Source organism: Octopus bimaculoides, chromosome 3, assembly GCF_046866305.1.
Source record: "Octopus bimaculoides isolate indiv1 chromosome 3, ASM4686630v1, whole genome shotgun sequence".
Lineage (NCBI taxonomy): Eukaryota > Metazoa > Mollusca > Cephalopoda > Octopoda > Octopodidae > Octopus > Octopus bimaculoides.
Window position 1 is genome coordinate 137,924,403 of NC_142930.1, and position 15,088 is coordinate 137,939,490.

At 37.8% G+C, this 15,088-nt stretch overlaps 1 protein-coding gene across 3 annotated transcripts in view; it reads right to left on the reverse strand.

Annotated features, from left to right (window-relative positions):
• The window catches only part of LOC106877840 (glutamyl aminopeptidase), a 311,216-nt gene that overhangs the window by 206,900 nt on the left and 89,228 nt on the right, over positions 1–15,088 (reverse strand). The gene's annotated exons all lie outside the window — the stretch shown is intronic.

Below are 15,088 nucleotides of genomic sequence, written 5' to 3' on the forward strand. Positions count from 1 at the left end.
GTCTCCTGTTTCCTTTTTTCCTTTTCCTTTTTGAGGTTGTGTGAGTCTGGACCTCCGTCGGCACACCCGGAGGTCCTCCTCCTCTCCCGCAACCTGCTTGTCTTTTGGTGAGCAACAGTTGTTGCTCACCTTTCCTTTTCTTTTTCTTTTCGAGGAGGCAACCTCCTCCCCGACTTCCACCGTCTTCCTCTCCTGGGGGGAGGGGGCACCTTTTCTTCCTGTTCCAGGAAATCACATACAGAATGAGCAGAGCTAGTGCTTCTTTTGGCAAGTTGCAGGAGAGTCTGTGTAAAAATTGGCCTTTTTTCCATACGTGTCAAATATAAGATATACCAGGCTATATCGCTGTCTTCCTTGCTGTATGGAGCTGAAAACGGGACAGTATATAAAGTTCAAAAAGACAAGTTACATGCATATATGATGAGGTAGCTACGGCGAATTATGAATATTATTCTCTTTGACAAGATCAGGAATGAAGAGACCCACTGGTGTGCTGGTCTGCCTCTTATGAAGGAAATCCTCATTGATAGAAATTTACGTTGGTTGGGTCACGTACACAGGATGGACAACGACAGACTCCCTAGACAAATCCTTTACTCTCAATTATGCAAGGGGAAAGGAAACCACAGAAGACTTAAATTGAGATTCAAAGATACTGCAAAAAAGGAATATGAAGTGGAAAGAAATTGATCATGATAAGCAGCAAACTCACGCGAAAAGCCAGCCATGAACAGTCGTAATTGCAACGACTGACTCAGAGCTGCTGCTGCTGCTACTACTACTACTACTACTACTACTACTACTACTACTACTACTACTACTGATAATAATGATTTCATTTATTTTCCACAAGGGTGAAGGATGAGAGAGACAATACAGAGACAGACGTAAAGTATGGGAGTTTACGTATAATAATGAAATGATAAAAAAGATTATACATGGTATACACTGAAAACGGAGGGACAAGTGCATAGCATACAAAAATAAAAAAAGTGGGAGGACGATAGAGATGTGGCCCTCCTGATACAGAAACGCCTCTAGGGATAATCGAGGAACCGCACTGTCCGAGATTTCCCTGAAACCCTATGAGCAAGTGCCCTCTCCAATTCCTTATCTCCGACTTACATGTCTACATTTAGAGAGGTACCATCCACTCTGGCCATTTTCGCAACTTTTCCTCACCTTTCAATAAACGCTCACGGGACAGCACTTCCCTCTCCACTCTCAATTTCCTTTTCAAATGAAACTTGAAGTCAATGAGAGCTCTACCAAAGAGGAATATATCTGTCTTCATGCATTTCAGCCTTGTCCATCAAACAACCTCTTTCGCCACAACTACCAGGCAAAGGAAAACTGCCTTGCTTGCCCGATCGAAGGAGGGCGGTGGTGCGATCATCACTACAGACTCGGCCGACAAATGGATCCGTCCCACACGTGTAAGCAGCTGTTCAACATAACCCCACTAGTCAGAAATGCCCGGACACTGAACGAGGGCGTGCAGAACAGTTTCGCCACTCTGCGACAATCTCGGACAAGTCCGTTTGACAGCACATCCGTGCCAGTAGAGATTATCTCGAACCGGTAGCGCCCCACTCCACGGTAGGACTGCTAGGCCAAGAATATCTTTAATATCTACAATTTTCTATGAAAAATCTACCCTTCTATTCTTTCCTTTCCTTCCTCCGTGAATATTCAAAAATGTAAACATCCTTTATATTGCAAGAACACTACAGTCTTCTCTGGTCGGATACACACGATCATCTTTAGGAAATTTGATCTCCTTCCCACCATCTGCCGAACCTATTTACAGACCTGTGGAATTCTCATTGTCCATTCTATCTCCTCCAGCCCTCACATATTTATGATTATCTCAAGTACAAGACAAAAGTCGAAACTAAACATTTTATAATACCACACAGTAGTAGGAGTTAAGATGGCATCTCAAGACGGTTACAATACCAGTGATTATAGGAGCACTTGGAATGATCAAAAAAGGAACTGAAAATTATTTAAGAGTAATTTCTGGATTACCATCCATGCAGGAAGTAGAAAAGATTGTATTAACTGGTACATCACATGTATTGAGAAGAGTATTGTCACTGTGAATTTTCTTTTCTTTTTTGCTTTTATATTTTATATCTTTTCCGTTTTCTCTCTGTCTTTCTTCCTCTTTATTCTATCACATTACTTGGTAAATGAAGAATCTGGTGTGATTATTTTAATGGCCTACAAATGTATACAGTGCGTTTCTCTGCCCTAGATGTCAGGAAGGCACTCGGCAAGAAAAGGAAACAAAATTGAAAGAAGATGGTAATGAAAGTAATAATAATAATAATAATAATAATAATAATAATAATAATAATAATTCACGGAAATCTTAACAAAACCAAGCAAAAGAACAGCGGACGGATAATCATGAATACTATAAAATAGTTGATTTAGGAGCTACACACACACACACACGCTACTATGCAACACCCATCCAAAAACATACAGGGATAAACTCATACTGTAAATACCCAACAAAATGAACAAAACTCACATCATGTGCTATAAAATGCCGATACCCAGCAGAAGAACACAACCTGCGCTTCACATGCAACACACAATATAAAAACTAATATAACAGAAGATTCAAACGAAACCCCATAACAAAACGTATTAATACAATACAATGCCCCCCCCCCCCAAGAAAATGCAGCACACACCACCCCACCAGCACAGAGGTGCAGCAAGTGATGCAATAGAAACTTGCTTAAAACTTTCAGATGTCGGAAAATAATAGTGGTGATGACGATGGTGACGAATGTTATCCTATCTCAGTTTGTGAGAGAGAGAGAAGTTTCTGAAGAACTTTGGTTGTAACAGCGAAAATGAAGCTGGACCTTTAAGGGAAGGCTTCTCGCTCGGCAGCGGATCGGTAAAACTGCTGACTGATCACAGCCGTCATCCTAATACAGCATTAGGCAGATAACAGAGCAAGGAGGGGGAAGTGGATCAGCGAAGAAAACAGGATAGTGATACTGTGCTACTTTGAATTACAGGCACAACAGAAAGTAAGAGCGAGAGAAAGTTGTGGTGAAAGAGTACAGCAGGGTTCGCCACCATCCCCTGCCGAAGCCTCGTGGAGCATTAGGTGTTTTCGCATAATAAACACTCACAACGCCCAGTCTGGGAATCGAAACCGCGATCCTATGACTGCTGCCCTAACCACTGGACCATTGTGCCTCCACAGAAATTCAGTATAGCAGAAGTTTAAGTTACACAAGACATTAGGCGATATTCGCGCCCTGTTTTATTTGATGATAAATGTAGTGGAGGTAAAATAAACGAAGTTTATTGATGATGATGATGAGGAGGAGGAGGAGGAGGGGGATTCTGAAAATCATTAAGATAAAGATAACGGCGGTAATGATGATGGTGATAATGATAGTGAGAAAGCAGATGAGAAAGAGAATGATTTAAATTTATTAAAAAGTAAATGCAGACAATTCGAAATGACATTTTCCAGTTGTACCTTCTGTATAGTTAAATAAATAGTTAAATGTATACCAACATACTTAATGTAAGCAGACCAAAAGGAAATGTCATGAATTGAAATTACACTTGTGATGAGAAGAGCAATAATTTTTAACGCAAAATCTTTTGTCTCAGGCAATGTAAGATTTGGCAAATTCGTATCGGCTGAGGAATTTTAATAAAACTGAAACATTCCAGTGTTGGTACTGTATCTATTAAATATCAGAGGCGCTCCTCGACGCATCCCACCGTTTATTTATTTATTAATTAAAATTTCGGAATATCTCTCTTGCCTTTTTTTGACAAGAATTGTCATTAGCACTAATGATTGTTCTTAACATTACGAGTATTTGATTGATTAGCATTCAGTTTTGGTTCACTACATCAAGTGTGTTAACCCGAACTTAACTAAACAGACATATTAGTCTACAGAAAAATCGACGCAAATAGATTGCCGCGTATGAATGGTCATTCATCGGCATCTTAACTATTGAACCAAATATAGATCCAATCAATTATTTTCTTTTTTACTTTTCGCCATCAGATGTATTCATTAACAGAAAGACGGGTGTTGTGACATTAATATCTTTTAATATCAATCAATTGTTTTCCTTTCTACTATTTGTGATCGGGTTTATCCATTAATAGAAAGGTAGGTGTTGTGATATTAATATATTTCCCAATGAAAGAATATAGCCAACGTTGATAATCGAACCTGGGTCCACAGACTCTCTTCGCTAGAAGCTTACCTCCTACTCTGTGCCACAGACCTCTACAAAGCAACAAACGTAGAATTGAAAAGGTTGTCACGAGTGTGCCTGTTTCTGACTCCACGTCCTGACTTTTGAGAATCATGCGGAGGTGTAATGTAAGATGAACTCGACGGTTGGAACTATTCAACTTTATTTAAGTTCACATATCACGCGAACTTAAATAAAGCAATCTTATGAATATAGATGAATAGAAAAATGCGTAAATAGCTAATGTGCTGATATAATCAGTGAACCAGGATCCGTTAATGAAAGAAAGACGAGTTTAATTAGCGAATAAAAGCAATTAACGTGTAGCTCTTGCTTTCTTTTTTTTTTTGTCTTTGCATTTTTTCTTTTTATTTAAACAAATACGTTTTGCAAAAGAAAAAAAAACCTGAAACAAAAAACAAAACAAGAAACAAAAACAGAATTTCTATTTAAATATTGAAATAAATTGTAATTGAACATGATAAGTTATTTTTGATTTTATACAACAGAACTGTGAAACTATCTGCATCGGAAGATTATTGGTCATTACTATTATTATTAGAGTTGGGATGGTGTAGTGGAAGAATAATTTGAGTATCAGGAATTTATATTTCACTACGCCTGTTTAGTTTCGAGGTTCAAATTACACCAAAGTCTATGTTCTATTTTCACTTTCCGGAGTCAATAGTTGCCAGAGAATTGGTAAAGTATTGGGAGAGCTATGTTCCTTATTATCCTTTCAAAGACTTGAGATGTGTCTGTCAGAGCATTGAACAAAATTCCTCGATGTATTTGTTTTAGCTGTTTACAACTGGTGTTCAAATCACACCGAATTCACCTTTGCCTCCCCACCACCTCCATGGTATATAAAGTAAATTATTAGTTAAGTACTTGAATCGATATAATCACGTAATCCCTTCAAAATTTCAGGTCTTTTGCCTATGCTAGAAGTAATTATGGGTCTTTTCCCTTTGGCCGGGACATTTAAAAAATAACTTTTTGTAACTAAACACTTTCAAAATTCGTATACTGGTAGAATGTGTCACATAAAACATCATTTACTCTTGGCGTTTTTGAGAAAATTGTGTATTTTCGAAGTTATTTCGTGTTAAAGTTGTCGTATTTCGATAATTTCAACCAATCAATGACGTCTATTAAGGTTTTTTTCAGCTACTATTTTCGGAAAGACATTTTTGCCCCCCTCCCCCTCTAATTTCTTCATTTTCCACAATTTTCCGTAGCTCTAACCTTAAAATCCTAACCCTAATCCTAAAACCCCAACCCTAACCTGAAAACTCTAACTCTAAAACACAAACCCTAATCGTAAAACCCTAAAGCTAAAACCAGTACAAACGCACGAACGATGTTATAAATAACAGTAACAAACGAAATATATACCGCCGATAGTTGTTGATGACAAACAACGGCAGTAATTATATTCAAGGGAAAAGATCCCAAAATAGGCAATTTCGAAAACGCTAAAACAAAGCGAAAATACTTTCACAAACAAAATAAAGTGAAAAAAATTTAAAAATAACTAATAACTGAATTGATTAAACTATACACACGTGTATCTCAAATGTAAATATATCAGAAATAACAGTGACAAACTAAATATACACCGCCGGAACGTCTTATTGATATACCACAGCAATAATTGTTTTCACCTCAATAGACGTCATTGATTGGTTGAAATTACCGAAACACAACTTTAACACGAAACAACTTCGAAAATAAACAATTTTCTTAAAAACGCCAAGAGTAAATGATGTTTTAAATGACACATTCTACCAGTATACGAAAATTATTTTTTCTATGTGCCAGCCAAAAGGAAAATATCCGTAATTATTAAAATTGTCGGGCAGCCTTACGTTATTTTCCTCGGTTTCGTACGTTCTTAGTTCTAACGCAGACGAGGTAAACTTTGTCTTTCATCCCGCAGGAGACGATAAAGTACTGATTCAGTACTGGAGTCAATGGCATCGACTAACCACCTCCCCCATATAACTACTGGCCTTATATCTATTTAGGCGGCGAAATGACAGAATCGTTAGCGCATCAAACAAAATGCTTAGTGGCTTATCTTCCGATATCATTAAGTTCTGAGTTCAAATTCGGCCGAGGTCGTCTTTGTCTGTTTCCTTTCGGAGTCGATGAAATAAGTACCAGTTGAACACTGGTATCAATGTAATCGACTCTAAAAGATTGTTGGCCTTATGCTAAATTCTGAAACGATCACAACTGTGAGGAAGGCAGTGGATATAAAAACCAGTAGAGCGTCGGAGAAAATGATTTGCTGTTTTTATTCATGTCATATTTACTTTTAGAGTCCAAATCTCAGATAAGTCGAATTTGCCTTTCCACCTGAAATCGATTAAATACATGTGAAAAATTCACGTTAACCTAATTGACTATATCCGCCTCCAAAATTTGTGGCCTTGTACTTATTTGTGTTATTTGACTTGATACACTGTTCGATATTAGATGTGAAATATTGTGAAGTTTATATGAAATAGATATTGTATTCGAAGCGTAAGGAGAGTGAAGAAACCAGGAACTGAAACTAGGTCTTGCATAGAATCGCCAGAAACTTACCGTGTCATTCTAACTGAATTGCTTAATAGATAAGGAACAATGCAGTAGTTTAAAAATACCTTTATAATGGGATTAAATAATGTGGCTGTATCGTAGTAAATGTATGTATTTGAATGGAACATATTGTTACGTGCGTGAGTAGATTCACAAGCAGAAAGGAACAAGTAGAATAATGTGATTGAATTGAACTTTCAGAGGGTTTTCATTTTACTGATCGTGAGTTCAATTTCGTCGCAGATATATAGTTAGGTTTTTGGTTAGTACTAGTCATTCTGCTTACTGCTTTTTAAGGGATGAGTACTGGAAAACTGGCTCTTCTTTTAGTTTTCAATAAGTTGATCTTACATATGTTATCCGTATAAAAACGAAATAGATTGAGTGAGAGTATTCAAATCACTACATATACCAAAGAAAAAAAAATGCCTATAGTATGTCTACTTAAACACATGCACAAGTACATATATATATACCAGGGTAATCCCAAAAGTAAGGTCTCCAAAAATATTTAGAAATCACAGAAACATTTGTCAATGATGTTTACATCATTTTAAAGTTTGAACATTTATCTATTTTTCTACACAATCGCCATTTCGGTCGATGCATTTTTCTAGGCGCTGGGGCAGTGTTGGCATGCTCATGTCATACCAGCTCACCGCCATGTCGTTGAGGAAGCGTTGAATCTCATCTTTCACCTCGTCGTCGTTGCTGAAGCGCGTTCCGACCACCTGTTCCCTAAGTTAGGGAACAGGTGGTCGTCACTAGGTACCAAGTCCAGACTATAAGGTGGGTTACCGTTTATGGTCTTCTGTGAGTATTCGTGGGACCCATCTTGCGGACACTTTCCAATATTGCAACTTTACACTCAAAGCCCTATGAATGGTGCTTCTGGAAACCTCAGGAACCAAAATGCAGAGATCATCCAGAGTGATCCGCCGATTTGCACGCAGGATTTGCTTAACCTTCGCAAATGTCTCGTCGGAAATTGATGGTCTCCCGCTTCTTTCTTCGTCATTAATTTCAATACGACCAGCTGCAAACTTCCTACACAACTTGCGGACGTTTTTGACATCTATGCACGACTCGCCATACACTTCTGTTAATTGGCGATGAATTTCAATCGGTTTAATGCCTTTTACGTTCAAAAATCGAATAACTGCGCGAATTGGCGGAAGCGTCAATTGGGAGGTCCATCAGATACGATTGCCAAGCCAAGATTGAACGTGGCAGCGAGGCGCGCGCAGAGGTAGGCGCAGGCGTATGCACAACAGAGGCGCACACAGTTTTTCTGCGTCCCCAGCGCTTTGAATATCTTACTTTTGAGATGACCCTCATATATATATATATATATATATATATATATATATATATGTGTGTGTGTAATATAGAATGGGACAGAACGCAAAATATCCAGACAGTTAGGTGATACAAGAAAGGTACAAAACATACAGATAGACGACACAAAGAAAACATGGAGATGTCATTCAGAGTTTTCTCTCTTCAGTCGAGATCCAGATTATCTTTGCAATATCGAGATTAACCAGCCGAAATTGCAAAGATAATCTGGATCTCAACTGAAGAGAGAAAACTCCGAATGACTTGTCCGTGTTTTCTTTGTATCGTCTATCTGTATGTGTTGTCCCTTCCTTGTATCACCTAACTGTCTGGATGTTTTGCGTTCTTGTCCCATTCTGTATTATATATATATATATATATATATATATATATATATATATATATATATATAGAGAGAGAGAGAGAGAGAGAGAGCGAGAGACATCACTTGCAGCCAGGTATCTCCAGTACCGATGACTTGTAAAGAACTAGAAACCTTGGTCTACTGGTCTGGCCAAGCTGGAGGAGAGCGATATGCTCCCTTACACACAATATATTAGACGCAAGTTGTGTATCGTTAACCAGCTGGAAGAGATATTTCCTGGGGTTAAAATGTACTAACATAGTTTGGTATAGAACAGCCACCTTGTAGTGGCAAAAAATATTACTATACACACACACACACACACACACACACACACAGACACACACACAGACACACACACACACAAACACATACATACACACACACATGCACGCACTCATCTGAATAAGTTAAACATACATAACCATGTTCGCAATAACATACTTGCATGTCAATACGCACATAGCTGATATACAAGCGAAAAATACGTTCATAATGCACATACAAATGCAAAACAGTGTGTGAGTACAAATATGGACTCGCACGAACAAGCACGCTCGCATATACATACACACATATATGCATAAATAACTCTATACAGATAGTATTGTCTAAATTCCAATGATAGAGGTTTCTATGTTTGCTAGAAAGCAACTCCTTCGATAGAGGAATATTTGAAACAATAAAAACGACGGATTCGTTAAAGCGCATCACTTCGCAAAGGTTCCAGGATTGCTTCGAACAGTCGAAAAAGCGCCTGGACCGATGTATTACTTTAAATGGAGAATACTTTGAAGGCGGTAAAAGTGTAAAAATGTAAAACTAAGTGAATAAAATAATATTACAAAATTCCGGTTCCTTTTGGGTACTCCCTCGTACTTTACAAAGTGTGTTTAATCTGTATATGAGTTATCACCACTTGGATACATACATACATACATACATACATGCACATAAAATAAACCTATGCATATAAAAGTGGCTATACATTAGAGTATCTATGAGTATTTTGTATGTTTGTAAACATGTGTGTGTGTGTGTGTGTATGTGTGTGTACCTGTGTGTATGTATGTACGCGTAAGTATATGTATATACCTATGTTACATCTATTCATTTGCGACTGGTGTATATATATCTTTCTTACTGGATATATAAATGGTTTTGTTTTGTTTTGCTTTTTTTACCAAAAGCATCTTCTCTACTTAATCTTCTAAGATCCCGTTATTTTACTCGGCTTTCCTAAGTTCTAAGTAAATATGGTGGACGACCTTCTAGCTAGATAGCTTGTTTGAATTTCCTTAAAGCTAATTGAAAGAGAAACATAGCTGAACAGGAACTGTTGGCAGACTACGGTTGCTTAAGCACCAGTCTACTAAGACTTGGCAGAAGAAACACTACGAAGCAGCAGCAGCAGTGGCAGCTACAACAACAGCAGCAACGTCAGTAGCAGCAGCTACTAAGCAATCAAAAACAACAGTATCCAAAAATAACAATATCAACACAAACGGTAGCTTTATCAAAAACAATAATTTCAACAGAAAACAAAAGATTAGCCATTACTGGTTTTATAAAGGATATCTCTATGCATTCCATACTTTTTGTTCCTCTTTTACATTTGTTTCGAAGTGTTTTTATTTGATGTTAGTTTTTGATTTTCAACTTCCATCTTCTCTTTCTTAAGTTTTTCTCAAATGGTGGTGGTGGTAGTAGTGGGGTTTAGAACAGTCAGAGAATTATTAATCTTAAAAGTGGTGCCTTCGATTCTAATTACAATAATGAAACATGAATAATTCAATTATTCTTTAATTTAAAACAAAATTTAATTGCATTTAATGGGGATGGTAATAACTTGCAATAAATAGATACAGCATAAATTCGCTATTTTCTTTTTTGAGTGGTTTGTAATTGCTTACTATTCGAGGAAATAAAATATTGCCTATATGGTATGTTTTCGTCTTTGTTCTCGTTATTGTTGTTGGCCTTTTGGATAGTTTATTGGGTTTTTTCCTGTTGTTGAAGTCGACGACAACAGTGATGATGATGATGATGATGATGATGATATTGTTATATGATGATTTCTGTTTCTTGTTTATTATTACATCCATTAATTTACATTAAATGAACTGAAAAAAATGCAGATACGAAAATGGTCGAGGCGTTTTCTACAAAGGAGGTCAATTTTTATATATTATTTTATTGTTTTATTGGTTTCAGCAGAGGTTGTGGCCATGCTGGGGAATAATTTGCAACACACAGGTAAATAGCATTAATTGATAATGAATACACATTTCGATTTCTTGAAAGAAGGAAAGAAATTGATTGTCATCATTATTATAATTTCGCTACGTTTCTTCAGTGTGTTCCAGAAAATGTCCTTGATGATAGAAACAATCGTAAGATACTCAAGAACTTCACTTACTCATAATTTCTTACAAATGATCTGAGAAAGTACAATACTTCTTTCTTTTATCCTCATTCTGAGTCAGCGTTTTGCGTGCCATTGCTATGTAGGTGACATTTTCTGCCAGGATTCCACAAAGACAGCACTTCACACCTTCACGAAACTTGTATATGTCTTTACACACAAACACACACATGTATACGTATGTATATATATATATATATATATACTAACGTTAGTATCGCCGGTGATGTGGCCAACCTTTTCATGGCATGGTGGGACAGAAGGCTTAAGGAACGCCTGACACAGAACTCCATACTCGTGGACATGTACTCTCGCTATGTCGATGATATCAACGTAGTGGTGAAGGCACCCCCCACAAGAGAGTACTCTTGAAATAGAAATAGAAACTAATACTATGGAGAGCATCCAGCAAATAGCTAACTCCATCCACCAGAGTATTAATGTCACGATAGACTACCCTACTAAACACCCTAACCATGGACTACCAGTACTAGATACAGAACTCTGACTGGAAACTGAGGATAATAAAACCAGAATCCTCCATTCACACTATACAAAACCTATGGCCTCCAAATACCTGGTCCACCGGAACTCAGCTATCGCGGACAATACCAAATTCAATATATTGATGACAGACCTCGTCATAGTAATGCGAAATGTGTTCCGCATGTGCGACCCCACAGTGTTAAAGAGACACATGCAACATTTCGTTTACCGCATGCAGTTCTCAGGTTACAGCCATAAAGAAAGGATCAGAGTATACAAAGGAGCTATGAGGAAATTTGAAACTATCAAGCGTAACGATAGGAATGGAATTTGCCGACTTTATAGGAGCAAGTCATGGAACACCATTGAAAGGAGTAAGAAGAAAATAGGGAAGGCCAACTCATGGTATGATAGCCACAAATACCAGAGTGTCATGTTCGTCGACACCACCCCAAGAGGCAAACTGGCGTACTGCTTTAGAAGGACCTAGAAAACTTTAGCTAAGAATTAGGGTTGTTGAAAAGCCAGGCAACCCTATCAAATCCCTAATCGGTAGAACCTACCCTTTCAGTAGAACCCCCTGTACTGATAGGAACTGTACTGTATGTAGATTTAGCCCACAGAAAAACTGTAAGACCATAAATGTAGTTTATAGTATAAGATGTACAGAGGGACGATGCAGTAACAAGACAACGACGTATATAGAGAAAACAGCCCGGAGCATAGGAGAGCGAGTAAATGGGCACTGGAGGGAACTTAAGGAAGAGAAGAGCTCATCGGTTCTGTACCAGCACGCCGAGCAGGAACACGGGGCCTCACTCAACAGCATAGAAGTTAAAATCTTGTCTACACATAGAACAGACGCAACGCTTAGACAAGTTACAGAAGCTACACACATAATAAACCTAGCCTGAATGGGAAACTGGAATGGAACACAAGCACATACCCCTAACACACCACAACATATGACAGAATAAGATCCCCATAAACTGATAACAATATGGACAACATATAATACAATACACAGATAAACAAATGGAATTAAATAACTATATACGTTAACAAAATAAAATAAAATTAAATACAAAAAAAAGAAAGAATAGAAAAAATAAGTAGGTATAAACACATGAACAAATAAATAAAAACAAATTAAGCGAACGTGTATAAACAAAGGATACAGATAAAAAAGGCACTCTCCATACACACACACATGCACTCACTAAACATAGACACACATAAGGGTATACGCATGCGCAAATAAAGACACATACAATAGGAATACAAAATGGCTGGTCGTTAGTAAGGAAAGATACACAAATAAGAAAGAAGAAAGCAAAGGACCAAAGGAAAGACACACAAATAAGAAAGAAGAAAGCAAAGGTCCACTGATGAAGATACAGAAGTGTAACGAAAGAACTCTGGCCGAAATACGATTAATGTAAAATAAAGCTGAAGCAAATTAACACCAAATATATAGTGCGTGTGTTTTTATTGGCTAAACTGGCAACATGACCATCCTCAAATACAACATATATAACTAGGTTTAAGAAGAGACAAAATATAGATAATCATCCTATAGTTATGATTTACATCAACAAAATAAATACACACACACAATAAATACACCAAGACAAGGAACATATCAATATAATCATTATACACACACACACATATATCTGTGTGCCTGCGCGCGCGCGCGTATATGAGAGAGAGAGTTTAGAAGGATATATTATCCAGGCGGTACCATGGTGGCTCACAGTTATATTCCAGGTTACAGCTACCTGCATTTATTAGTCTTTAACGTCTGTGACGACTATGAGTTATAACGCTGTAAATTCCTCCGATGGGTAATTCCGTTTTCGCTTCCCTGGACGGTAAATAATTTCAGGAGTGAATTTTTGCAATAATTAAAACGATATAGAATGTAGGGGCTTGTTCACCCATCAAATTTATTTCCTTTTATCTTATAATTTCATACACCATATTTTTAAACGAAAATAAATGTATATACATATCGCTGAGACCTCCTTCGGTCCTGATCATGGGGTTGCACCTAAAAAGTTCCCTCCTAGGCACAAGTCCGGGCAAGGTTGTTTATGGAAAATCAGCAGTCGATCATGTATACCGGCCTCCCCTCTCCACACCACCAGTATTATCCAAGGGAAAGGCAAAGGCGGATACAGCTTGGCACCTGTGACGTCGCAACTCATTTCCACAGCTGAGTGAACTGGAGCAACGTGAAATAAAGTGTCTTGCTCAAGAACAAAACACGCAGCCCGGTCCGGGATACAAACTCACAACCTCACGATCGTAAGCTCGACGCTCTAACCACTGAGCCATGCGCCTCCCCCCACTACATACACAAGTACGCACGCACGCACGCACACACACACACACACACACACACATACGGTAAATGAAAAGCGGAAGATGGAATTTTCGAGAGTTTTTATTAATCACGACATTTGTTTCGACACATCTAGCATCGATCCCTACGGGTGAGACACTTAACGACTGATTCAGAAGCATCCAGCGGTGCAGATGTGTCTCATCAGGTAATAAACAGATATAACTTGTAAAGATAACAGTTCCGCTATGTATCTTCTCATTTTGTAGAAAGAAAATTAGCAAAACAAAGGATATATCTTCATATAAATAGAAGATCAAAAATCAAATCAAATCACAGATGTAAAAACGAAACGAACACGCAATACAGCAAGAAAAGTATTGAAAATAATCGTTAACAGATAAAGATGTATAAACGCCCTCGCGCAAACTGCATGGCGACTGAACATTCGTTCGTACAAGCATCCACGAAAATATAAGCATACGCACACGTGTGGTTTGGTGCACACATGATCACATGCATACACACACACACACACACACACACACACACACACACACACACACACACACACAAACACACATAAAGTTAAATAAATAGATACATACATACATACATGCATACATATTTCGCGTCATGCTTAGAAGCGATGCACATTACCAGAATTTCCGACTCGCGTCGGATAAACATGCCACTCCAAATCCTAGTTATAGTATTTGTGTGATTTGCATTGGGACTCGTTAGTTTGTATTGTTATAGATTTATGAAATATATAAAACCAAGTAATGTTGACTGTTTCTATACGTACGTTTTAGATAACTGCGCAATAGATAAGACGGGAATTTTATCTCTAGCGCAAAATCTTCCTCAGTAATACACACATCTATCTATCTATCTATCTATCTATCTATCTATCTATCTATCTATCTATCTATCTATCTATCTATCTATCTATCTATCTATCTCTTCTCACGGACGTGCTGTCACATCGGCTGCGAAGGTAAACGTTTATTTGGCCTTTTATTGTCCACATTTTGTTGGAATTTTTAAATAATTTTTTTGCGAAGCACCTAGGCTTCATTTGTGTGTATTTTCAAGGGCAGGAATTGACCCCCAGGGGCAGTTTCGGCCCTAGCAAAATACAAAAATTTCCTTCTTGACATTTGAAAAATGTCGAGAAACATAATTTTGGAACGCTTGTCTTGTTCTTTTCACAAGCATTTCCCGAGGCTTCAGATGCCAGAAGAGAAAAAAGAACAGAGTAGCGCGTGCTCATACAG